The sequence below is a fragment of the Pezoporus flaviventris genome, unplaced genomic scaffold, assembly GCF_033815535.1.
Source record: "Pezoporus flaviventris isolate CSIRO_AGI_PZ_B2104156 unplaced genomic scaffold, CSIRO_AGI_Pfla_v1 ptg000035l, whole genome shotgun sequence".
In the NCBI taxonomy this organism is placed as follows: Eukaryota; Metazoa; Chordata; class Aves; order Psittaciformes; family Psittacidae; genus Pezoporus; species Pezoporus flaviventris.
The window spans coordinates 1659784-1684204 of record NW_026892583.1 but is presented as its reverse complement, the minus strand read 5'-3'; the positions used below and the strand labels follow the sequence as shown (position 1 = coordinate 1684204).

Here is a 24421-nt window from a genome sequence, read left to right as displayed (position 1 = left end):
AAACAACGTGGGCCATTTCAGAACGCACAGAAGACGAGCCAAGAACCCCCAAGCCCCTTTTGTGGCCTCCAACTCACATCTGCAGATCGTAAAATCTCAGCTTGACAAGATAAGGTCGGTGGGTTTTATCACAGGAAGTTGTGCGCTTTGGTTGTATTACCCTTGGTCCTGAAAGGGATATTAAACCAGGAATCAGCCCTTTTCCCTCTCTGTGGTTGGCTGGGCTGTGCCCTCCAGTTGCCATAAGGTTTTCTGTCCCTCTAGTTTAAAGTAAGGGTATTCAGGATGTTACATTTGCCTTAAAAGAGAAAAGCCAAAGGCAAGGGAAAGAGCTAGCTGCCCTATCTGATGCTAAAGATAGGCACAGACACCTCCATGTTTGGTCTGATACAGAAAGCATTTGGGATTAAATTCCTAGATAAAGCCATGGATGAGAATTCTTCTGTGTTTTCATTTATAACAGTACGGATTTTACACTGTTTCTATCTGAAATAACTGTGAGTTGAAATCGGGATCCTATTTCCTGCAGCATCACTGAAAGCCAAGCAGGATACTTCAAATGTGACACCAGCAAGACCTGTTCATCTATACTGAGTCTTTTCCAACTGAGAGGGAGGGCCATCGGTGCAGGGTAAGTATTTATATACAGTGGGAAACCACATACATAAAGAGGACTTCCCCACAGAGCTGTAATGCTGCCAGCAGCACCCACTGCTACCAGGCACCCTTGGTTTTCTCAGGGCTCTGCCAGTGCAACTCAGCCCTAATGTACCAGAGCCCCGCAGCTATTCTGCTCCAGCCTCCCTGGGCTGCCTTCTGGTCACTGTCCTCATCCTGACCTCATTTTCTGCTCTGCCAGGCCTGAGAGTAACAAATGATGCTAACATTTGCTGGGAGCCTTGTATCTGGGGCTACCAAACTCACATCACTGCTTGCCTGGAGGAGGGGGTTACAAAGGCATCATCAGAAGAGAGGCTGAGAAAGTTGGGGCTGTTCAGCCTGGGCAAGAGAAGGCTGCATGGAGACCTCAGAGCAGCTTCCAGTGTCTGAAGGGAGCTACGAGGATGCTGGGCAGGGACTCTTCATTAGGGACTATAGGGATAGGACAAGGTGTGATGGGTTCAAACTGAAACTTCCAGGGAGATTTAGGTTAGATATAAGGAAGAAGTTCTTTACTGTGAGGGTGGTGAGGCACTGGAATGGGTTGCCCAAAGAAGTGGTGAATGCTCCATCCCTGGTGGTGTTCAAGGCCAGGTTGGACAGAGTCTTGAGTGACATCCTTTAGTGTGAGGTGTCCCTGCCCATGGCAGGGGGTTGGAACTGGATGATCTTAAGGTCCTTTCCAACCCAAACCATTCTATGATTCTATGATTCAGCTCAGCTTCTGCTTTCCTGAAGCAATTATAACCCTCAAAAGGGAATGTTCCCCTCACGCATTGTCAGTGCCATTTACCCTTTCTCAGTAAGTGCTAATAAATCATCAGGTTTTGGTGTTTTTTTTTGGTGGTGGTGGCTTTTGTTGTGTTTTTTTTTTAAGTTTAAGTTTCCCTTTGCAAACATTGGATGAGAGCTGGAGACGTTTCCATTCCCCTTCCCTCATTCTCCCCATCTTACAGAATCATAGAATATTTAGGGTTGGAAAGGACCTTAAGATCATCCGGTTCCACCCCCCCCCTGCCATGGGCAGGGACGCCTCACACTAATCCATGCCATTCCAATTTCCCACATGGACCCAGAACCTGAAATCCATTTAAAACCAGTTCCCCCTAGACACTTAAACTGAGGCCAGGGAAGAGGATCCCCCTGACCTGACAGTTGTGTAACGTATCGTTAGTATTGAAGAATAAAATAAGGCAGAAAGAGTGCAGGTGCTGCAGCTCTCTTTGTTTCTAAAAGGGCTGCCAAGCATCTCTTTTCTTCTTCAGTGATTTCTCCTACCGCTGCCACTTGTCTGGCACAGAATGCCTGGTCCATTCCACAGCAAGATTACCAATAGCTTGAGGCTGGAAGAGAAACTCCTTTGAGCAAAGGTTTGTCTGGTTTTCACAGTTACAGTCTCTGGGTTCCCCGTTGTTCCCTCCTGTTGTTTCCATCTCTACCTGTGTCACTACCATGACACCATTCCTTGAAGATGCAAAGGTTTTGAAATCTCCCATGAAAAGCTCCCAGCCTCCCTAAGCAGTGCTTCACTACGTTTGGCATGAGAAGTGTTTCCTAATGCTAACACTTACCTCCCTTGCTACAACACAAGCTATAAGGGAGACTTCTTGTCCTGCCTACCACTGACAGAAGACTGTCTTTCTTCTTCCAAAGCAAGCTGAGGTTAGCACGCAGCATCCTCAGCAGACTCAGATGCAGAGAAGAACTTCTCTAGGCTTCCAACTAGTTTTGTATTTCTTCTCTCAACTCTCTTAATCAAATCTATAGCTTTGGGGCAATCTGGCATCCACAATGAGGTGTTACTCTCCAGCCAAGTGCTAAGCAGTGCTAAGCAGAGGAAAGAGTCTGTTTCAGAGACTATCTTCTTGTCTTTTTTGCCCTAGGATAATGTTTGTCTCTTAACAAGCAGCAAAGCATTTGAAACACATTCCTGTTGTGGTGCTTTATAACCGCTAAAACCTTCCCTACCTGCTGCCCTGCAAGCTGTTGCCTACCTTGTATTAGTGCAGTGGATTGTTCCTTCCTATTTTGTGCCTGTCCGTATGGAATACTTTTCCATTTGGTACCCCAGCACCTGAAGATCCCCTGGAATTCTGCCGCTGTTCTCCCATGTGCTTGCATGCCCACCAGCACAACACTGCCATCACACTTGATAAGCATTGCTTCTGCTGCACCTACAAAGCCATTAATGATGAGACTGACCTGGGACAGATCCTGCAGTCCCCTCATTGCTCCCTCCCCATCTGGTGCAAAGCTCCCAGGATTGATCTGTAAACAGGCTTTTCCAGAGGGCTGTGCACCCATATTCCACGAGTTTCTCCTAGGCTGTATATCCATAGCTGGCTTATGAGTGTGGTGTGAAGAAGCATGGGAAACCTTACCCCAGTTGGAATACAGGGCAACTCCTTTTTCTCCCCTTGTTGGTTACTCCATCAGAAAACAGAAGGCAGACTGCTCTGATAGGACTGCTTCTAGACAGGCTTGCACGCCTGCAACTTATCACCCTGTTATCGTCTGTATACTTACATATAGCTCATTTGTTCCATGTTTTCCAGGAATTGGCACTGGGAGGACTCCTACCCAGTTCTTTTCACCTCCTTCTCTCCTTTCTTCAAAGACCATCATTACGTGCACCCTTTCCTTACATTTTGGGATCTCATCCATTTTCCACGATCTCTCCGAAAATATTCCTAACCCTTCTGCATCTGTCTCAGCCAGCTCCCTCAGTGCTGGCCTTCAGCAAGTGAACATGAAGACGTGTATCTAAGCAATGCCTGAGCAATGCTTGGATTGCCCCGTGTGCTACACACAACCAGCTCCAATTTATCAGAGTTCCATTCCCTTCAACACTGGTCTTGAGCCAACCCTCAAAGCAGAACAACCGCATCCATGCAATACCAGGTTTGACCTCCTTACGTCTGCCATACCCCCTTGTTTCTGCTGTCTCCCTGCATTGGAGTGGATCTGCAGACCCATCTAGGAGGCTGCCATAAAGCTCATTGGATCTACTGGTCAGGAGTTGATTTGGTCCAACATACAGCTTCTCCATCCCAATATTTGGTGTGTTCTACCAGCCAAATAAGCTGAGTTGACTAACAGTCATCCCACTGTACTGGTCGAATTCCAAATGAGTTGGCAGAGGGGAGGAAATGACTGTTAAAAATATAGCTCTTGGTCATCCCAATGTTGTTTTCTACTGTAGATTAGGCAAATATCTCCCTCGGGTTTATGACTGTAACCTTACAACACAGTCATACAGCTTGCTTCCACTTAGATCTAAGAAAGAGAGGCACAGAGCAATTCAATGACTTGTCACAGGTCAAAAAGCACATGTGGGGAGAAGTACCAACAAGAGATCATAGAACCATAGAATGGTTTGGGTTGGGAAGGACCTTAAAATCATCCAGTTCCAACCCCCTGCCACGGGCAGGGACACCTCACACTAAACCATGTCAGCCAAGAGATGCTTGCTTTCTTCTCCAAGCCCAGTACCCCATGACAACAGCAGCGCCATTACCCGGAGTTAGGATCCCCCAGAAATGAACGATACCATTGTCTAAAGCAAACAGAAATGCTTCCCCATACCTTAGAGCTGAAGCAAAACACAGTTGGAGTAAGATACCCCTATCTTGCTCTTACCTGCGGACTTGGGTAGCAGAAGCAGAAACGGGGTGGTGGACAGTCAGTCAGATTTTGCCTTAGGATCCTGGACACAGCCACAGTTATAACTCTGGCCAAAAGGCTGAGGAAGTGCTCCCTTTGGTGTTTGTTTACCTGGCCAGGTGTGTTCCTCAGACTCAGATTGCATCAAAGAGCTCCTAGAAAAGCATGTGTGAGAATCCAAGGTTATCCCAGTCAAAGGCCGTGTCCTTGCACCCTTGGCTAGGATCATGTGCCTGCCTTGCGGTATTTAAAGGGCGGCGTGCGTGCTGGTTATCAGTCATCTTCTGGGGTGGAAGAAAACATGCAGAAGTCACAGCTATTGCTAGAAGGTTCTGCAGAGGCTGGTTCCTTGGAGGCTGGCGGGTGTTTTGTTGCATGAGGGAAAAGAGCAGGGTTTGTTTTGCAGGGTTTTGGCAAGCCTTTTCTTTGAGACCTCAGTCTCGGTTCAAACCTGTGCCGTGTGCCGTCATTTTGACTGGGTGATGTTTACTGAGCTGTTGTTAAACAGTGATTCATGCTAGGGAGCGCCGCAAAATGTTCTTAACGCGTGTAAGGAAATAATTGTAGCTCTTCAAGGGACAGCCTGTTCAGCTGTTCAGTGGCCCAGATGTCGATGCAATCAGATGTCAGTGCCGTGGAGAATCATAGAATGGTTTGGGTTGGAAGGACCTTAAGATCATCCAGTTCCAACCCCCTGCCATGGGCAGGGACACCTCACACTAGACCATTTCACCCAAGGCTCTGTCCAACCTGGCCTTGAACAGTGCCAGGGATGGAGCATTCACCACTTCTTTAGGCAACCCATTCCAGTGCCTCACCACCCTCACAGTAAAGAACTTCTTCCTTACATCTAACCTGAGCTTCCCCTGTTTCAGTTTGAACCCATCACCACTTGTCCTACCACTACAGTCCCTGATGAAGAGTCCCTCTCCATGCTGTGTTTTCCAGCCCCTACCTTCAGGCTTGCAAAGACTAGCGGGCTTCTGCAGAGATCACCTCCTAACCTGAGACTGCCACAGCAAATTCCCATAGCAGAGCCTGAGGGAATACTTGAGACCTCTCTTTCCAAAGCTAATAAACCCCTGGCCAGTTGAGGCCCAGCACCAGTCCTTGCTGCAGACATGTTGACATCATTTTCCAGCTATGAGACATGGTGGGAGCAAAAGAATCTGCTTGGGTTTTGTAAGTTGTTAACATAGGAGGTAAGTGTAGTGCCAGTGAACTGAGTCAGGGTCCTCGTGCCCTGAATACAGCCAGAAGAGGCCTGTCATGCTCAGCTGACAAAGGAAGCTTTCCCTGTGCCACTCCATCATCACTGCACAGCTTGAAACTGGTGGGTGATTGAAAGAGATGAAGGAAATCTCTCAATCTCTAAGTGTTCAGCTGGCAAGACTTCAGACAGGGAACTGCTTCATCAGGGACTGTAGCTACAAGATAAGGGTGATGGGTTTAAACTGAAACAGGGGAAGTTCAGGTTGGGTATAAGGAAGAAGTTCTTCGCTGTAAGGGCAGTGAGGCACTGGAATGGGTTGCCCAGGGAAGTTGTGAATGCTCCATCCCTGGCAGTGTTCAAGGCCAGGTTGGACAGAGCCTTGGGTGCCATGGTCTAGTGTGAGGTGTCCCTGCCCATGGCAGGGGGGTTGGAACTGGATGATCTTAAGGTCCTTTCCAACCCAAACTCTTCTGTGATTCTATATCGAGGATAGGTGGGAGAAGGGAAGCATGATCTCACTTGCAGCACTATAAAAGTCTTGCATGCAAGAGCCTTCACATCACATTCCCAATTTCTCATCCTTTCGGTCTGTCATCATCTGGCTGCATCTTCCCCACCCATAAGAGACTTCACTTTAACTGAACCCAAATATGAGTCTACCCTTAAGAAGTTATCTTACTGGCCAGACTTAGTTCATGCCCCTTCAGCCCTTCTCTGCAGTTCTGGATCCACTGCAACGGAATGGGGCAATTACCAAGGAAGACACACCTAAACCCGCCCTTTGAAATATGTGCATTATCACTATGTTTCATCCCCCTACTTTCCTGTTTTTCAGTTGGACTCAAACTGTTTTGGTTCAGAAATAACCCAAATTACAGTAATTTTTACAAAGGAAATTAATTACATTTCCAGCCAGTTATTTAGAAACGATGAATACCTCACAGAAAAACCATTAAGTGTGCTGCTGCCCCAAAGGTCATGACTGAAACAGACTGTTTGTCCCACAAGGAAACCGGCCTCTTTCCAATTGGAAGCAAGCAATATTTTGGCAAGCAGTGGCAGCATACATGGAAGTGTGTTCTGCCTGTGCCCAGGCTGCTTCAGTCTGATGGATGGGATTTTATTCACTCTATTTCTATGAAACTCCTTAAACATCACTAAATTCAGAGTATAGTTATGTTCAGCACAGATTTCCATACCAGCTCTCCTCATCAGCATATCTTGAACCTCCTTGCAGAGAGAAGGATACCTCTTCCAGAAAGCACCAGAGCCTATTTAAGCTAATATTAGTCTGCTTTAGCAGCAGTAGCTGGTTCTAAACCACTCCAGATCTCATCTGCATTACTAACCTTTGAAGCAGGGGCTTTGCTAGACAGCACTGGTTGCTCGGTACCCAGGAAGCAGCATCATCTATTACTTACATGTCTCCAGGAGCAGAAGGCACTGGCGTGGAAGAGCTCCAAAGCAGGAGTCACCTCTTAGCTGTGTTGCATCACCCGGTACTCTCTCATGCTCCAAGCCATTGGTGGAAGAGTGAGAGATCATTGCTGCCTCCCTTCCAAACACAGGTACGAGCCACGTGCCTGTCCCACGTGAAGAGCGTGCCAGATGCTCCCAGGTGATGCTGGGGAAAAAGCACAGCTGATCCACTGATTAAGTGGTCAAGGTCTGTCCTCTGGTCCAAAACCAATAGTAGGTATTTACAGAGCAATTTGCAAGAAGGGAGTAAGAAGTTTTATGTGCAGCTTTCATAGATTTTTCTCCATCAGCTACTAGAAAAATGTGTATATTAATATACACAAATATATGTAATTCCTGAGGTTTGCGTATCACTCATTCTGATTAATAAAACCAGAAGTTAAAACCAGCATCTCTTTTCTACCAGAGATTTTATTATCAAGATACTGAGTAAGCAAACATTCAAAACCAGTCATCCTGACTTCTCCTTTTCCAGGACTCACCTTAAAGGTTCAGCTTCGGAGAAGCAGTAAGACATTTGGTGTTTGTCAGGATGTTAGTGAGTTTAGACTCGCTCCTCTTTGAGCTTCATACTGCGAACACAGGAGCTAGGAATGCATTATTTAAATGTGAATAAATAAACACTGATATCCATGGAGCTGAGGCATTAAGAAAAGCAAAACCAATCACAAAGTTGAACGAAAGATCCAGACTATGGCAGTGCAGAGCTGGTTCACTTCGCATTTGCATTCAGTCAAGCTGCTGGCTTAGCTTTCCCTTTCCCTCCTTCTCATCCATTGGGAATATTATTCAAGCATAACCAAGCTTTACCATAAGACTAATGAGCTAACAAGTGAAATGCTGGGCTGATGCAGAGATTTTGTATGTCTGTATAACTAATACCCCTGTTTTAATAACATAATGGGAGCACTCGACGTTGCTGAGCGTGTCTTGGGCAGAAGCTGGAAGCAGGTTTGCACTGTTTGTCTCCCAAACCACTTCAAGGCCTTGTGCCAACTGATTAAATACAGTGTTGTGTTTTCTTCATCAGAGAAGTGTTAAAAACCTTTACTATGGGAGGAGTGAACTGGAACATGCAACATGCTCTAGCCACTACCAGGCAGGGCAAGCGCATGCAGGCAGCTGGTCTTTGTCTTGTCTCACTCATCTGGTCATGAAGAAACCTCCATGTGAAGTTACTCCAGCATCACTGAGGGTAAATTGGAACTCTTTCTCCAAAATCCTTTGCTTTCAATTTCCTCCACTGCCATCGCACCCACGGCATGTGGCAATGGAGGAGAAAGAGCTGCTTGTATGGACATGGCCAAACTGAAGGCTTGGAGTTTGATTCATCCAAGTGCTAATGTCCAGAAGGTACTCCGAGGCTCTACTTTTTCCAGGCTTTGTGTCCTGAAACCTTTGCAGGCAAAGCCTCTGGTGCCAGATTCAGAACCCATAGCAGCAGACAATGTTTGTCTCAACGAAGATGAGCAGTACAGTGCCTGTGCTCCACGTGAAACCTGCTTGGCCATAATGTCTCTACATGTTAATAGAAAGTACTGAAAGAGGAAAGAGATGAAGAAACACAAAACACTGATCTTCAGTGGGAGAAGTTGGTCTGTGCTTGGAGGGGTTTGGAGTGAGAAGTCACCACCACACTGTGATCTTTCAGTGGTGAGGGGTTAGAAGTGAGTTGAGTATGGTGGTACCTTACCTCTGATATGAGACTCAAAAGAGATGCTGTGTTGATCACAATGATTGGTAGCTCCAGTATAGGCTGAATTTCCCTATCTTTTTCATAGAAAAGGTGTGATACATCTTTTTCTTTATATACTAAATAATCTCATATTCAGAGCTTTTTGGTGGCACAGCTTCACTGCTTTCTCCTAAATATTTAGCTGTGCAAGTTCATGCTGGTCCGGTCTGGAATGTCTCAAGATGGAAGAGAGAAATGAGACTGCCTGGAGCTGGGCCCAGCATTTCTCTGGCAACTGTACATCAAATAAAGCATTTACAGACATAAATAAGAGAGATCAGAGGGGAAGAGGAGAGGGGAACCCAAATCTCTCTTCCGCTGTGTCCAGCTTTAGCTCAAACACAGATGTTGGAGATGGGAGGAAGGGGGCAGAGGAAGAGGGGAAAAAGATACACAGAAAAGAATGTGAAAGACCTGCCAGGGAGACAAATGGAAATAAGCAGGTAACAGTGTGCAGCCTTTTATGGGAAATCCTCTAGTCACAGAAATTCCCTTCATTTCTGCATGAGTTATGTCTCACTGGTCTTTTTCCCCACCCCTGGCTGAATCTGGATGCATAGGTCCTCTCTATATTAACCCCAGCAAGTATTCTGAGCAAAACTCACTTTAAATCTTACACAGTATTGGAGAAGAAACCTAACAGAGACCCACCAAGAGCAGCCCCAGAGCCAACAGATTTACTTTAATAACAACATGAACTCTTTTAAACCCGCATGTTTAAGGCAAGTGGGAAAGGATGCAACCTTTCATCTGCAGATCAGAAGGCAAATAACTCCATCTCTCTTTCAAACTTCACTTTCCTTTTTGATGTGGTCAATGAGATGGCAGCTGTGATGGTGGCTTCTGCCACTAAACAGCACTGGGTGAGAACCTGATTGCTATGGCCTCAAGACAGAGCCAAGGAGACAACAGGAGCAAATGGATCTGCTTTCATTACAGAGGTATCCTAAGATAACAGTGTTTTCCTGGACTTTGAGTCGATGTGTTACAGTTCTGTCAAGGAATTATGGCTGTAGCTTACTTTCCATGCAACCAGAACATCACTGTGCAGTATTTGTTCTAGAAAACGGGAATGTCTATGAGTTGCTCTCAGAGATGCATAAACTGGTGCTGTAGTGATTTTTCCTGTTTCCCCATAATTAGGTGATATTGGGATACAAATGCTCACCCAGATAAATTCAAAATATCAGTTTCATCTAAAAGCAGGTGGAAATCTGGCATAAGCAGTGATTTTCAGCATACAAGTATCTCAACTAAGGGTCGCATCATTTATTCTTGACATCAAGAAAGGGCAACTCTGTGAGTCTCAGGAGGTAATAACTTGCAGAGAGATTCCAACAGTGGGAGACCAGGCAAATTGCCTTTGCTGGTGCTTTGAAACCAGAATTAAACCATTTACAAATGATGCAGTGAATATATTGCTTGAGTTTCAGAAGTGGTCAAAACCAATCTGAAGACGTACTGGATCACAAAGATAATACTGAAAATACGATGGAAGACAGGAATGATAGCAGCCCATGCTCTGAAATAACTTTGTTTCATTTTCTTTTTCAAGAGAAACAGCCAAAATAAAACACAAAATTATGAAGATTGTAAAATTATCTGTATAAAAACATCGAGAGGGATCCAAAGAAACGGTTTGCTTACGAGACAAAGCAGGTGAGCAGGGATATGAGAGGGCAGACACAAGCATAAGTGCAGAAGAGATCATTCAGGGACATCTAATGACCTCACTTTACAATGTAAGACCCAGGGAGCACCCAGTTAAAGAAGCTCCAAGTGTGAACAGATCTTGCCACCCACCAGTGAAACAGATAGAGCTGAGTGACGATGTGCAGACCACAGTTGGCTCCACAGCCCTCATCTTGAGACCTAGCCTGGGACAAAACGCCCATGGGAATGGGAAAAATCCAGCCGAGATCTATGCAAACAGCAACAGTTTAAACATGATTATTAACATGGTGCTAACCAATGGCCATTTTAATAGTGTTTTATGCTGTCCTCTGGAGCAACAAAGGCTGGGCACAATGATGAGCCCTTGGTCTAAGCCAGTGTGGCAATTCCTGTGCTAGACTGACCCTTTCACTTCCTAAACCACTTCCACTAAGGGAAATCCATTTTTCCTTTTGACATCCCAGTGGTTTTCCTTCATCCTTCCCACCGGGAAATCTCCCAGGAATTCACCAGTATTTCTCAGTACCAGTATGAGCAGTACCTGCTGCAGCACTGGGCAATGGGACAGCCTCCCACTCAACTAATGTGAAGCATCCAGATTGCTGCTGCTGCAGCCTCATGTTTTTGGGAGACAGCTTCACATGGCAGCGGGGCTGCCACCATTCACTGCTGAATATGAGTTCATAAAAGGCTGTTTCTGCTCATCATTATTCAAAGACTTTGGAACTTTCAAGAATAGAACCAACTGCAACGCCCAGATTTCTGTATTCACAACAAACCAGTGCCAACAAAAGGGATAATGGGTCGGATGCGTTGGGCTGGGGAGAGGGAGCCAATCTGGGAAGCGTGTGTCTAACAGAGCAATCACAGAACTCCAGGGACAGGCTCACGGGTGGGTTTTCCAGGGACTGGGGGAATTAGGGAAGCAGCCAAACCAGCAAAACAGCTGCAGAAACAAAAGCACAAACCAGCTGCCAGGCTCTGTGAGCTCGGGAGAAAACACGGATGAGGATCTGATGCTGCATGGGGCACTGACGTCAACAGCATCGCACCAGGAATGCGCCTGGCCTCTGTGCAAACCCTGCTCCACCAGTATTCCCCCTGCAAATTCCATCCAAACCATCTGCCCTTTGGAGACGCTGGACCCATCTCCTGTTTGTCTGCTGGGAGGATGAGCGGCGAAAGCCTGTTTTCCACTTAGCATCCCGTTGCACAGAGTATGGCGTCTGCAGCGCTTAAACCCAACTGGCTTGGGCTGCTTTGAACCCAGCAGCTGAGCAAAACCCAGCTTGGAACTAAGCGAGGAGCTGCTGGTTTGGGGTCTCATTACAAACTGCAGCAAAGGCCAGTTCTCAGAGCTTTGTCAAGCCGGGTTAAGCATCGATCAAGTCTGTTTTGAGAGGGAAAAGAAATATGTGCAGGGCGGAGAGATCCGGAGCCAGGATTTTCCTCAGAGGATTTTGTGTGGGAGAACTCAGTAAATACCCAGGCAGATCAGGCAGACGTTGATGCTGGAATTTCACTTCTCTTTCCATGGGTGGGCTGGGTCATGGAGGCAGGCTCTGACCTGAAATTACAGGTCACAGCTCGGACAGGCACCTGAAAACCTGGATAAGAACAAGCAAGAAGGACCTGCCCGAAGTCCCCATCCACATACAACCACGTCAGGGCAATAACAAAGCCTGGGATGAACATTTGAACTTGGCAAGCTCAGCCCCATCTCCAGGGCTTTCTTGGCCCTGGGGCACTCGCTCTGTGAGAGCAAACCTTTCCTCTAAGACTTTTAGCTTTCTATTGCCTGTAAATGTTGTAGAAGGTGATGCTCCATGCACAGTCTCTGTGTCAGGCCCCCACAGACACCAGACACTGAGTAGGTGTTTCTCAAGGATACAGCAACAACAAACCCCTGACCTGAGCCTGTTGTGTTTTCAGGGGAGGTCTGAGCCAACAGAGGTCCTGGCAGGAGGCAGCAGCTTTATCCCCATCCCATATAACGTGACACCGAGTCACAAGAGGCGTTTGCTCTGCAGAGACTCTGGTGGGTCCATCGCATGCATGGCCCAGCAGAGCACATCACAATATAAACAGGGAGCAGATGGAGACTGAGTGGTCCATGGGACTCTTCCAGCTGTGAATCCACAGAGAGCCAAAGAGGAAGCAGTGACAGCTGCTGTCCCAGGAGACCTGCCAATGACCCAGGCATCACCTGTAGACCTGGGATGAGGAGCTCAACTGTGCTCACCCCTCTTTGTCATCCCTCATTCACTTTGTGCTAAACAGGGTGGGAAAAGTTTTCCCTTTTCCCAGCCTATTCTTCATGACCCAGCCTGTCCTTTGTTCAGCTCCTGCTTTCCTTCCCTTCTCCTCTGCTCTGGAATTCACCTGCGTGTTGCTACTGCCTCACTACCAATCAGTGCTTGTAAGTAGCTGGGATGATGTGCAAGGGTAATTCTTATTTACCATCCCATGTGCCTCAGCTTAATAACCAGGATCAATTCCATCTGAAACACAGCCTTTAAACTCAACAATTTCTATTGCACATAACAACCTGGGAGGTCCTATGGGTTACAGGAAGAATATTCACATAGATTCGAGTTGAAGATGTCCCTGCTCATTGCAGGGGGTTGGATTAGATGACCTTGGAATGTCCCTTCCAACCCGTACTGTTCTATGATTCTGCAGTTAGGTAAAGCTAAAGGGAAAAGCCAAAGGCAAAAGCTACACCAGGCCTTCTAAGTACACTAGTTTCGAGGGATTCATCCTTGCTCCCAGAGGATAAGCTATTATGAGGATTAAAAGCTACAGAACTAAGACATAAGGAAAGTGGAAAATGGGCCAGTGGGACTGGCACATTCTCGACCTACTCTATTATCTAATTGCTTTGAAAATCAGAACATTGAGGCCTCTGGTAACCATTTGTTAGTTATTATTATACGCTCTCTCCAAATATTTGAATATAAGCTATCAATTTCACCCCCACTCTCAGGGGTTACAGGAAAAGGAAGGTCTCCATGCGGAGCCATATCCCAGCCAGCATGGAAAACAAACCTCTGCAGCGTGGGAAGACTGAACTGAGTTTATATAAAGAAAGCTACTAACTCAAGGAAAAGGGGCTGAACTGCTTCTGCCATGAGAAAAGGAGCAGAGAAAAAGGGCTAAAGGAAGGGAAGGAAGTAGGACAGAGCTCACTGGGGAGCACAGTAACCATCCTGACTTGCCAGTACTCTGGTGCAAGTGCAATGGGGGTCCAGGACCCAATTTGTTATCCCCCAGGGCTCTCTTGCCCTAGATCTGGCAGGGTCAAAGCTTTCCTCAGCTTATCCTGGCAAAGTCAGATCTGGGGTAGTGGGGGAGGGATGCTGCTCTGAAAGACAGAAACTGGGAAAATACATCATGTCCTGAAGGAGAGGAGGGACAATCCTGGTTAAGAACTGTGGGCGATGTTCTCTGGGGTACTCTTGCTCAGTTACGGATAACACGTTACCAGTAAGACATCATCAAAGTGGGAATTCAGAGAGGAGAAACAAACAGGAGAGAGGGGATGGAGCTGGACTGTCAGAACTGAGCTGCCTCTGCCATTTGGCTGAGACACAAAACAGACATGCTTGTGAGTCTGCAAATATGGCAAAAATAAGCAGAAGAGGGGGTTTATGCGTTCAAAAAGGACTTAAATAGAAAGGGAAAAGAAGAAAGGCATGACTAAAGAAAAATCACGTCATGCAGTAGGTCTGAAAGCTTCAGTGCAAGAGCATTTCTGAAGTTAGACCAGCTGAGATACTAAGAAATCCTCTGGGGGGACTGAGTTTGTTTTAACAGAAGAAGGGACGGGAGGAGAAAGGGATGATCCGTGATTCTGGGAAACAGCAGACATCCGTCTTGTGGTGCACGAGGGAAGGGTGTCAAGTCCTTGGTAATTTGAAGCCCTAAATGCTTTTTTCCTGGAGGTCTTATGGTCTGGGGAAGTTATTCCCTGTCTTGAGTGAGGATTTGTTGGTAGAGAACTTACAGACCAGCTCTGCGTCCCAATCCCTGCTCTCCAAAGCGCTGCATGTTTCCATGAGACACATAGCATTTCTTAGTTGCCTGCTGGATCCCATCTCTCCATCCCAGCCTAGAGCTCAAGGAAGTTACTAAACCACTCAAGTAACACAAAAGCACACATGAAAGAGGGAAGGCTTCGTGAAGGCAGCTTTCATCACCAGCTCTGTTCACCTGTCCAGCACTTCCTGTGCTTCACTCCTCTAATCGAATCCTGACCTAAAACCACCCGTGTCATTTTAAAAGCCTTCCCCCCTGAGTGACACAAGTAATCCTGCTGATTTCAGCACGCAGGAAGAAACCACTCAATGTAAGCAACAATAACGAAATCAGGCCCTAAAAGTTCAGATTGAACTATGGAAAATTGCACCAGTGACTCATTCTGCCTGGTGACTCCTCATACAGCTTTGCTTGGATGTGATCTTTGTGAGTGCACTAGGAGGGAGGGTGAAAGATGGGGGTCTACAAGGATGCTGGAGAGGGACTCCATCAGGGACTGTAGTGATAGGACAAAGGGTGATGGGTTAGAACTGAAACAGGGGAAGTTCAGGTTAGATATAAGGAAGAAGTTCTTTACAGTGAGGGTGATGAGGCATTGGAACAGGTTGCCCAAAGAAGGGGTGAATGTTCCATCCCTGGCAGTGTTCACGGCCAGGTTGGATGGGGCTTGGAGCAACCTGGTCTAATGGAAGGTGTCCCAGCCCATGGCAGGGGATTGGAACGGGATGATCTTAAGGTCCTTTCCCACCCAAACCAGTCTGTAATACACAACACCACCTTTCAGGTGAGAAGAGAGAAAACCTACAGGACACATTGGTACAGTGGACAGCCAAGTGCAGTAGATCTGACTTCTTTCAGTGCCTCTCCAGATTTCAGCCTCTGAAACCTTTGAATCACACCAGATCAGGAGCATCCCAAAAGCAGCCTGTGCGCCTATCCAACCAGCTGAGCAGTAGTGGCAGGTTACCCAGCCCTGCTAGGGCATCTGGGGACAGGGGACACGGTGACTGACAGCAGAGAGAGGAGGGAGCTCCCAGGCACTGTACAGCACCGCAGTGGGAGTGGGAGATGGGAAGAAGCCTTGCCAGATCCACAAGGAGGGAATGAAAACGACAAAATGAGAGCCTTAATTGCAGAGTAGAGATATATCATCCCCTCCTTTCTACACCCCTGAAGGGATGTGCCACGCAGATGTCTCTGGCTGGGGCGGCTGCCAGCAGGGCTTTGTCTTTGGATGGGGACTGTGCACTGGCAAAGGAATAAAGCTTTTATGCACTTAGTAACTGCAATTGCGGCTGCAGCTTTATGTTTCTGGGTTGCTAGAAGACAGCTTGTTCCTCCTTTCCCCTCTCTAGCCTTTGAGAGACGGATAAGGGCATTATTATGGGCTGAATAACAGATGAGGAGAGAAAAGCACAGATTTGACATTGAAGGCAGAGGTGAAGGTATCCATATTGCACACACACAGGCATCATGCCTGCACGCAGAGGTGCTGGGAAATGAGAGCCAGAGACAGCAGATGCAAGGGGAGGAAAGCAACTGAAGCCACAACATCACCATGACCATCCTTAGAATCTTCCTTTGGTGTCTGGAGGAAGGTCACTGACATGCAGCAGGAACCGCGATGCTCGATACCGTTCAAGCAATACAGGTAACTTGGTGCTGTTCACACAGCACAGATACTTCCCAAGCAGCAGCACATCAGGGTACATGAACTGAGTTGTTGGGCTGTCCGTGGGTAGAGAGGAAGGTGCTGCGGGGACAGATGCTGTTGCGAAATACACCCCTTGGCCTAAGGACAGCCCTGAGCCCAGGAACCCCTCATCTCTCATTTTCACTGGGAAGCAAACAGGCAGGTGTGAATCACCCTCTCAAACACAAGCAAGCCCTCAGGGTCAGTGGGGGCACATATTTCTACCCGAAGACACAATCATTCCATCAGCCTGAGTGCATTTGTCGTGCTTGCCTGCACCCAGGAGGGGAGATTGCACTGCCACACTTCTGCTGCTTTGCCTTTACAGCATGAGCTAAGGTGGGCTGAGGCACTCATTAATATCATTCTACAGAGAACCATAGAATCAACCAGGTTGGAAAACACATTTAAGACCATCTGGTCAAACCATTCCCCAGCACTGCCAAGGCTCCATCCTCCTGTCAGGCAGTTGTAGGCAGCGATCAGGTCCCCCCCTGAGCCTTCTCTTCTCCAGACTGAACCCCCAGGTCCCTCAGCCATTCCCCATCACACTTGTGCTCCTGCCATGGAACAGGAGAGAAAACAAAGTTAAACCCCAAGAAGTGTTGTTGTGTTCCCCCGAGACGAACATATTTTGGAATAGTTGGCAAGTTGAAAACATTTGGCTTCAGATTAAGTGAAATGTTTTATTAAGAGGAAAACAAATCATTTCCCTTGGGGAACATCTTGCTCAAAAGCCAAAGAATTGGACAAAATGGCTGGATTCCCGAGGGAGCAGAGGCTGTTCCTGGGGGTGCAGAAGAGCTGTGGTACTGCATGGAACTAGCTAGCCATGGAACCACACTTCCTCTGACCTCAGGAGTTATTGGAAATGAAATAGAGCATCAATGGAGACAATGGGAGAGCCCTGTGAGCCAGGGTAGAGTAGCGCTGGTACCGGTTGCTTATCATATACTAGGGAATTCCAAGCTCATGTACTTTTACGTGCCCATGTTACCCTTCCCGTTAGATGGTCCCAATTACCAAGCCATCAGATATACTACCTGTGTCACTCAGGCTTCTCTTTTGAAGCCATCCCACCATTTCTATAACAAAACATAATGGAACAGCATAGCCCAACAGCCTGGTGCCTGAAACACCTCAGCATCAGTCTTTGCAAAGGAGACTTGGACATGGGTGTCTCACACCAAAGGGTCTTCTGCCTTCATAAGTGGACTGGAAACCCAACAGAAACTGGTAGCTGTTCTGCTTAGGATCCCAGCCTGAATAATATGCAACATCTGGCTGCAGAAGCGTCAAAAAATGGGTCAGTCTATATTTGAGACATAGAGAGCTGAAAATCTGCTTATTTTTACCCAAACTAGTCAGTCATTTTGAACAATCTGGTACTGCAACCTTTGGGAAAAATAAGCAAAAAACCAGGAACATGCACATTCTGGTTTTATTAACGATATCCTTTGGTGTGTGACCAAGATGGACACACATTGTTGACCACATGCAGCTTTGTCAGTGCCCTGTGAATAGGCCAACCAGCTGTGGGGCAGTTGTGCAGTACCAAACAGATGTGCGATGCTCCATAAAAGACAGGAGCAAAGCCTCCTCTGTTCCAGCAATATGTGGGATCAGTGAGGGCACTGTAAATGCTGGAGGGAAGGCCAACCCAATCATGCATAAACAGCATCAAGGTCCTTTTGTGTCAGCAGTCAGCACCTCACAAAGTTACTTCATGATAGGGTTTTGGGGGGAGACGACTGCAGAGATTTCTAGCTTCCTTGACGTAAGTGCTTGCAACACACACTTACTGAGCACGCTTCTCCTTCAGGGCTAATTTATGCTTGTTTTAATATTCTTTCCAAAGCATCTTACTGGGGTCATGGGAAGTGCTGTGCAGCCAAGTCAAGTGACAAGCATCAGCATATTGTCAGTATATGAAAGCAAAAACAAACCTCCTTTTTCTTTTTCCAGGGAATTAGAGTCTAATGACTGAGCTAAACTGAAATGCTTCCAAAAAAAAAAAGAGGAATTGTATAAAGGAGAGAAACTAGAGGGGTTTACTTCTGGTTGCTCCCTTATGTGGAACTCCCCTGCACCGCAGATGCAAAGCCAAGCATAGCAGAGACAAACAATAGGATGGCCCAAGCAGGGATTTGGCATCAGAACATGTTATCTGGGACTAGACTGACTAGTCCACCATTCCTAGCACAGCCTCAAAGCCAGCTCTGTGTTGCCTTTGCTATCTGTATAATCAGAACAGGGGGATTTATTGTACTTCCAAACCAGTAATGATAAAGTGCCCTACAAGCAGAGCTGTATTCCCACCCTGTGAGACAGACCGGTACTACTGCTTTGAAAAGAGAGCCAAGAACAGGTGAAAGAAAGTTGTTTGCCCGGATTTGCACATAAAACTGATGGCAGAACAGCTCAAAACCAGTTGGCCTGTCCCTAACTCAGGACTTCAATCATAGAATCATAGAATAGTTTGGGTTGTAAAGGACCTCAAGATCATCCAGTTCCAACCCCCTGCCATGGGCAGGGACACCTCACACTAAACCATCTCACCCAAGTCCTCGTCCAACCTGGTCTTCAACACTGCCAGGGATGGAGCATTCACAGCTTCCCTGGGCAACCCATTCCAGTGCCTCACCACCCTCACAGTAAAGAACTTCTTCCTTATATCAAATCTAAACTTCCCCTGTTTCAGTTTGAACCCATCACCCCTTGTTCTATCACTGCAGTCCCTAATGAAGAGTCCCTCCCCAGCATCCCTATAGGCCCCCTTCAGATACTGGAAGGCTGCTCTGAGGTCTCCACGCAGCCTTCTCTTCTCCAGGCTGAACAGCCTCGACTTCCTCAGCCTGTCTCCATAGAGGAGGTGCTCCAGTCCCCTGAGCATCCTCGTGGCCTCCTCTGGTCCTTAACACCTACCTCCCAGCTTGATCCGTGATTTGATCTAGAATGTAAGCACTGATAAATGTGGGCAAGTTTTGCATATATCTTGCAGGGTTACAGTCCTTGGGATTCACCTCATTAAGATCCCAGTCTGTTTACTTATGGGCAGCAAAATTGCAGCACAGAGAAACCAAGCATCCTACAGCTGGTAGGAGTTCAAAATCCTGTGAAGCCACTTGGAAATGAAGGTGGGAGGCGTGCCATGGCCTTAGAGTTGTATTTTAGCTTTGATTTCAGTCTGTTATGGGGTAAACTGCATAGAATTGGGTCATTGAATCTCTTTAGGCAATAAACTTCCCTAGAGGTTTGGGTTCTCTGGGGTAGGTTTTTAATCACTAAATATATCTGTGGCCATATTCCCAAGAAAGTAACATCTGAATGTAGGAAATACTTTCCTTGTTGTTGCTGCTGTTGAGCTTCAAACTCATTCTGGAGAGAGAGCGAGACAGAACACAGCAATAGCTTAGAGCCTGTAAAACAGTTTTCTTCCTTGCTAAGAGTTTTACAAGTGGCCAGCCAAGTTCTGCTCTTAGCCTGAACTGAGTCTGCGTGCTTGTGAGGTGGGCTGATGCCAACCTCATGAAGTTTAACCATGCCAAGTGCAAGGTCCAACACCTGGGTCAGAGCAATCCCAGGCACAGCTACAGGTTGGGCAGAGAAGAGATTCAGAGCAGCCATGTGGAGAAGGACTTGGGGGTGTTGGTTGATGAGGAAATGAACGTGAGCCGGCTTCAGTGTACGCTTGCAGCCCAGAAAGCCAACCGTATCCTGGGCTGCATCAAAAGGAGCGTGACCAGCAGGTCGAAGGAGGTGATCCTGCCCCTCTGCTCTGCTCTTGTGAGACCTCACCTGGAGTATTGTGTGCAGTTCTGGTGTCATCAACATAAAAAGGACATGGAACTGTTGGAACAAGTCCAGAGGAGGCCACGAGGATGATCAGGGGCTGGAGCACCTCCTGTATGAAGAGAGGCTGAGGAAGTTGGGGCTGTTCAGCCTGGAGAAGAGAAGGCTGCGTGGAGACCTCATAGCAGCCTTCCAGTATCTGAAGGGGGCCCATAGGGATGCTGGGGAGGGACTCTTCATTAGGGACTGTAGTGACAGGACAAGAGGTGATGGGTTAAAACTTAAACAGGGGAAGTTTAGATTGGATATAAGGAAGAAGTTCTTTCCTGTAAGGGTGGTGAGGCACTGGAATGGGTTGCCCAGGGAAGCTGTGAATGCTCCATCCCTGGTGGTGTTCAAGGCCAGGTTGGACAGAGCCTTGGGTGACATGGTTTACTGTGAGGTGTCCCTGCCCATGGCAGGGGGGTTGGAACTGGATGATCTTGAGGTCCTTTCCAACCCCTATTCTATGATTGTATGAAAGAGCCTCCAGAGCCCATGTGCAGGTAAACCTCTGTGTACACTGTATTTTATACAGCAGTAAAAGCAACTGCTGTCTAGGAGCAGAGCTGTTGTCACAAGGTCTCCAGACACATCTACTCAAAGTCTCAGTGACAGTCAGGTGGAAGTCAGATCTCAGACTAGCTGCATGATAGGATTACCCCTCTCTGTGTAGAAATCTTCAACAGCTTGAAATGTTATTTCAAATAGGCTTAAAAAAGTGTGCAGGTTTCCTATGAAACAGAAGTCCTGTAAAATTTAGTTTCCAGAACACAGATATATGGTGCTTCCAAAGTATCAGATGCAGCCCTGGACTTCAGTAGCTGTTGAACAGAACTAGCATAGCTGGGGTTTTCCAACATCCCTGTTACTCAGCGCTGAATAGGGACGGCAGATCTGAGAGCGAGCAGCAACAAAACCGAAGAGTCACATCAGCTCCACTCATGAGCCAAGTTTCCAGGTTCTATGGGACAAGAGAAGCCAGAGGATGCCAGAACTGTGACTACAGGGCAGTAATTCAGCCACAAACCTCAGAAGCTCTGTTGCTATGCAGTGCTGAGATTGAACATATGATACAACAGGCAAGTTATCCAACAGAGACTGACAATCAAACCACATGTTTCCATGAAACACTTCTGCTTCAGCACATACACATTTTCTAATAGCATCACCTTCACTGAAACATTCCTAACGAGCTCTAGTCCATTCTGCTTGCTCCAAAAATTGCCATTTCTCCTCATACATGAGAGCTGTCATTAGGCTCTTATCAGTGCAGATCCTTTTGAGCATGCAGATGGACTGTCTAATTCTGTCACTGATAGCATCAGCTGCAGCAGATCGCTGTACACGTGCTCCCTTAACTGATTTGTCATGGTGCTTAGAAACACACTAAATAGACAGCATTGACCAGCCCTGCAGCTCTTCATGACTTACTGCAGAGTCATAACCTAGCACAGGGAGATGCTCTTCAGAGGGGAGCCACAGAGATCAACTTTGTTTTGGAAACAGGCACCTGAACAGTCCATAAAAGCACAGGAGAGCAAAGAAAGACCAACACGTTCCAATTAACTCCTAATGACTGACTTGCCTTTGCATGGAACAGACTGTGCTGGGCAAAGCAGACCCTGAGCCTGGAGTATTGAAACAAAACCATGAAGTGCACTGAGAGATTATAAAAGGAAGCCATACGTAAGTGATCTCATTTCTGCATCCTTTTACAGTACCATCTAGGAACGCAGAGTACTTGGTACAGCCACAGTATCAGAGCCATTGAGCTCTCATAACACAGGGGGCATCCTAAGAGGCATAAGATGCTCTGCAAATGACTGAATTCTCTATTAACTTATAACAGAAGTAATAGTCTTCTTGGTTCCCATGATGAAAGGCAATCAGTGCATGAATACCATCAAGTCCCCACTGTCACAACAGTCATTGCTGAGTCATTGGTGGCAAGCAGGGATGCTGGTACCCTGCGTAAAGGCAGAAAGAGCAGGAGAAAGCGATAGGGTCTCCCAGATACATGGCTGCATTTTCACTTATGAGAGCAGCTATGAGCACAGCCTGCTCCATGACCTGCCCTCTCACAGGCAGCCCCCAGCCTGAATGCAGAGTAGCTTATAAAATATGCACACGATACCCCAAAAGATGGCCTCCAGACCCATTCTGAGATGAAATCAGGGTGCTCTGCAGAAAGTCCTCCAGATGTGGTAGCATTTACACCTCTGGGTGCTCTCTGGAGCAGGGATGGTTTCTTCCTATTGGCTTCCATCAGGCTTGAAGCCTCTGGATGTTACTGTCATGGTAGTGACTCCTGGACCAAGAAGGCCTGGATTAGCTGTACCAGATGCATTTAAGTAGGTGAGTGCACTGAAGGCATTACCATGGCTCATTACTGACCAGGGAACAGGAGGCTTTACTGACCTGTGCTCACCTACACCATCCCTGTATCACACATCCAGCAGGAGACAGCCACCATGAGAGGGTTTCTCTTCCACAAGCTCAGACCCAGAAGGGTTAAAACAAGAAGGGCCTCTGCCTCAGCTGCATAAATAAGAATGTTTCCATGCAGAACAGGGCTGAAATGGAGGTTAGATAAGCAAGGCCTTGGCAGCAGGAAAAACAAACAAAGCCAGTCCCTGCTACACCCGCTGAGAAGCAGCTTGGTTTGCCATCAGCAGTTTGTCACATAAGCCCTGCAAAGCCTCACAGGCGGGCAAGACCAATTCAACAGGGTCTGTGTGAGCCCAGGCAGGAGGGGAAATGCCTCCTGGCTGGGGTTATCTCAATGGGAATGCTCCCAGTGTTGTTTCAAAGGGACAAGGCTGCAGCAGATCAGGAGGGAGATGCTCCTGGTCCTGAGCAGCAGGTTCCCCTCGATGCCACCCTAGTCCCTATATACCATGTCAGCTGAGAGCAGGGAGCTGATTTAATCAGACCATGCAAGCTCAATGCAACCCTCAATCCACTCAAAGAGGTTTTCCTCTAACAACAGCCCATCATGGCTTGGGTGGTGATGGAAGGCTTGGGTTCAAGTGGTGAGGTCCTAACACTAAGCTGAAAGCAAGAGGTATATGGGATGCAGGCAGACATCTGAGTGCTCACCTCCCCAGAGGGCTAGGACCATCACAGGAATGACTGTTCACAGCCATGGAGGAGCTGCAGCCCATCAGTGCCTGTGCTGAGCTTGGCTGCACCCACCATCCACCTCTCCCTCTGGAACACCTTGGCCTTTACTCTCTGGGGAGGCGGGCTGATGAATAGCTTCTTTACTGAAGGGGTGAATCAGACAGAGCTCTGGAGAGGAAACTCTCATGCTATGACAGTGGCACAGAGCACAGCGTCTGTTTGCTGCTCAAATCTTTCCTCTCCCGCACCCCCTCAGCTCTCTCCCTGTGATTTTATTCCCAGAGCCCAAAGACTGCTTTTAACAAAGCCGGCTGAGTCATTTCCCAGCCCTGATGTGCCATCGACCAAATGCTTCAGATGACTGATGTCTTCAGAAGGAACCCAGCCTGTTCCCTCGATGCGCTTCTCAAAGCCTCTGAAATGGAGCAATTATACCCAATTTTTGTGACAAAGAACAAGAAGTCCCGTCATTATCACAGCTTCCTCTTGGAAAGGCAGTGGGTGAGAGGGAGAAATACATGAGCAGTGTCACAACAATAACAGGCTGATGTGTGCAGTGAGCTGCAACAGGCTATGAGCCTGCGCCATGAGGGGCTGGTCATGTGTGGAAAGAACACCCATGGGATTCACCTGGGCATTACGGGACGGCAGTGCTGTTTGGTGCTGGGTCCAAGGGAGCAAGGGTGTCCCTTTATCCCTTTAATTTGCCCTCTACAAGGTAGCTGCCACCCAGGGTCCAGCGTTAGCCTCTCTGTGCGAACTCCAGGGGAATCAGTAGAATGGTTTGGGTTGGAAGGGACCTTAAAGCTCACCCAGTTCCAACCCCTGCCATCGGCAGGGACACCTTCCACTAGAGCAGCTTGCTCCAAGCCCCTGTGTCCAACCTGGCCTGGGGCAGCCACAGCTCCTCTGGACACCCTGTGCCAGCGCCTCAGCACCCTCACAGGGAAGAACTTGTTCCATATACCCAATCTCAATCTCCCCTCCATCAGTTTAAACCCATTCCCCCTTGTCCTATCCCTACAGGCCCTGGTAAAAAGTCTCCCTCCCGATCTCTTGTCAGCCCACTGAGAGCTATGTCCAGCCCCTACTCCAGCCATCACAGACACATTACACACCAGTACAACCACCACCAGCCATTGCTCCTCACCCTTTGCTGTTTAAAGCTCAGACTAACACAAAACAACCATGCAAGTCCCAGGCAAATCCTCCTGCTCCCCTTTTGTCAGCTGCTGTGATTTGCTAAGGCCTGATCCTGACAGTCAAAAACCAGACAGACCTCAGCTCTCCCGGTGCCCAAATGAACCAA

General features: G+C 47.5%; 1 protein-coding gene across 2 annotated transcripts in view; it reads right to left on the bottom strand.

Annotated features, from left to right (window-relative positions):
- Positions 1-7023, bottom strand: part of ACCS (1-aminocyclopropane-1-carboxylate synthase homolog (inactive)) — a 32173-nt gene extending 25150 nt beyond the window's left edge. The window contains exon 1 of one of the 2 annotated variants that reach the window (XM_061462161.1): positions 6886-7023. The gene's annotated coding sequence lies outside the window, so the exon portion shown is untranslated. Of the gene's footprint in view, positions 1-4299; positions 4458-6885 lie in introns of those variants that run through there. The other variant, XM_061462160.1, reaches the window with a different exon arrangement.
- Positions 7024-24421: the final 17398 nt, after the last annotated feature.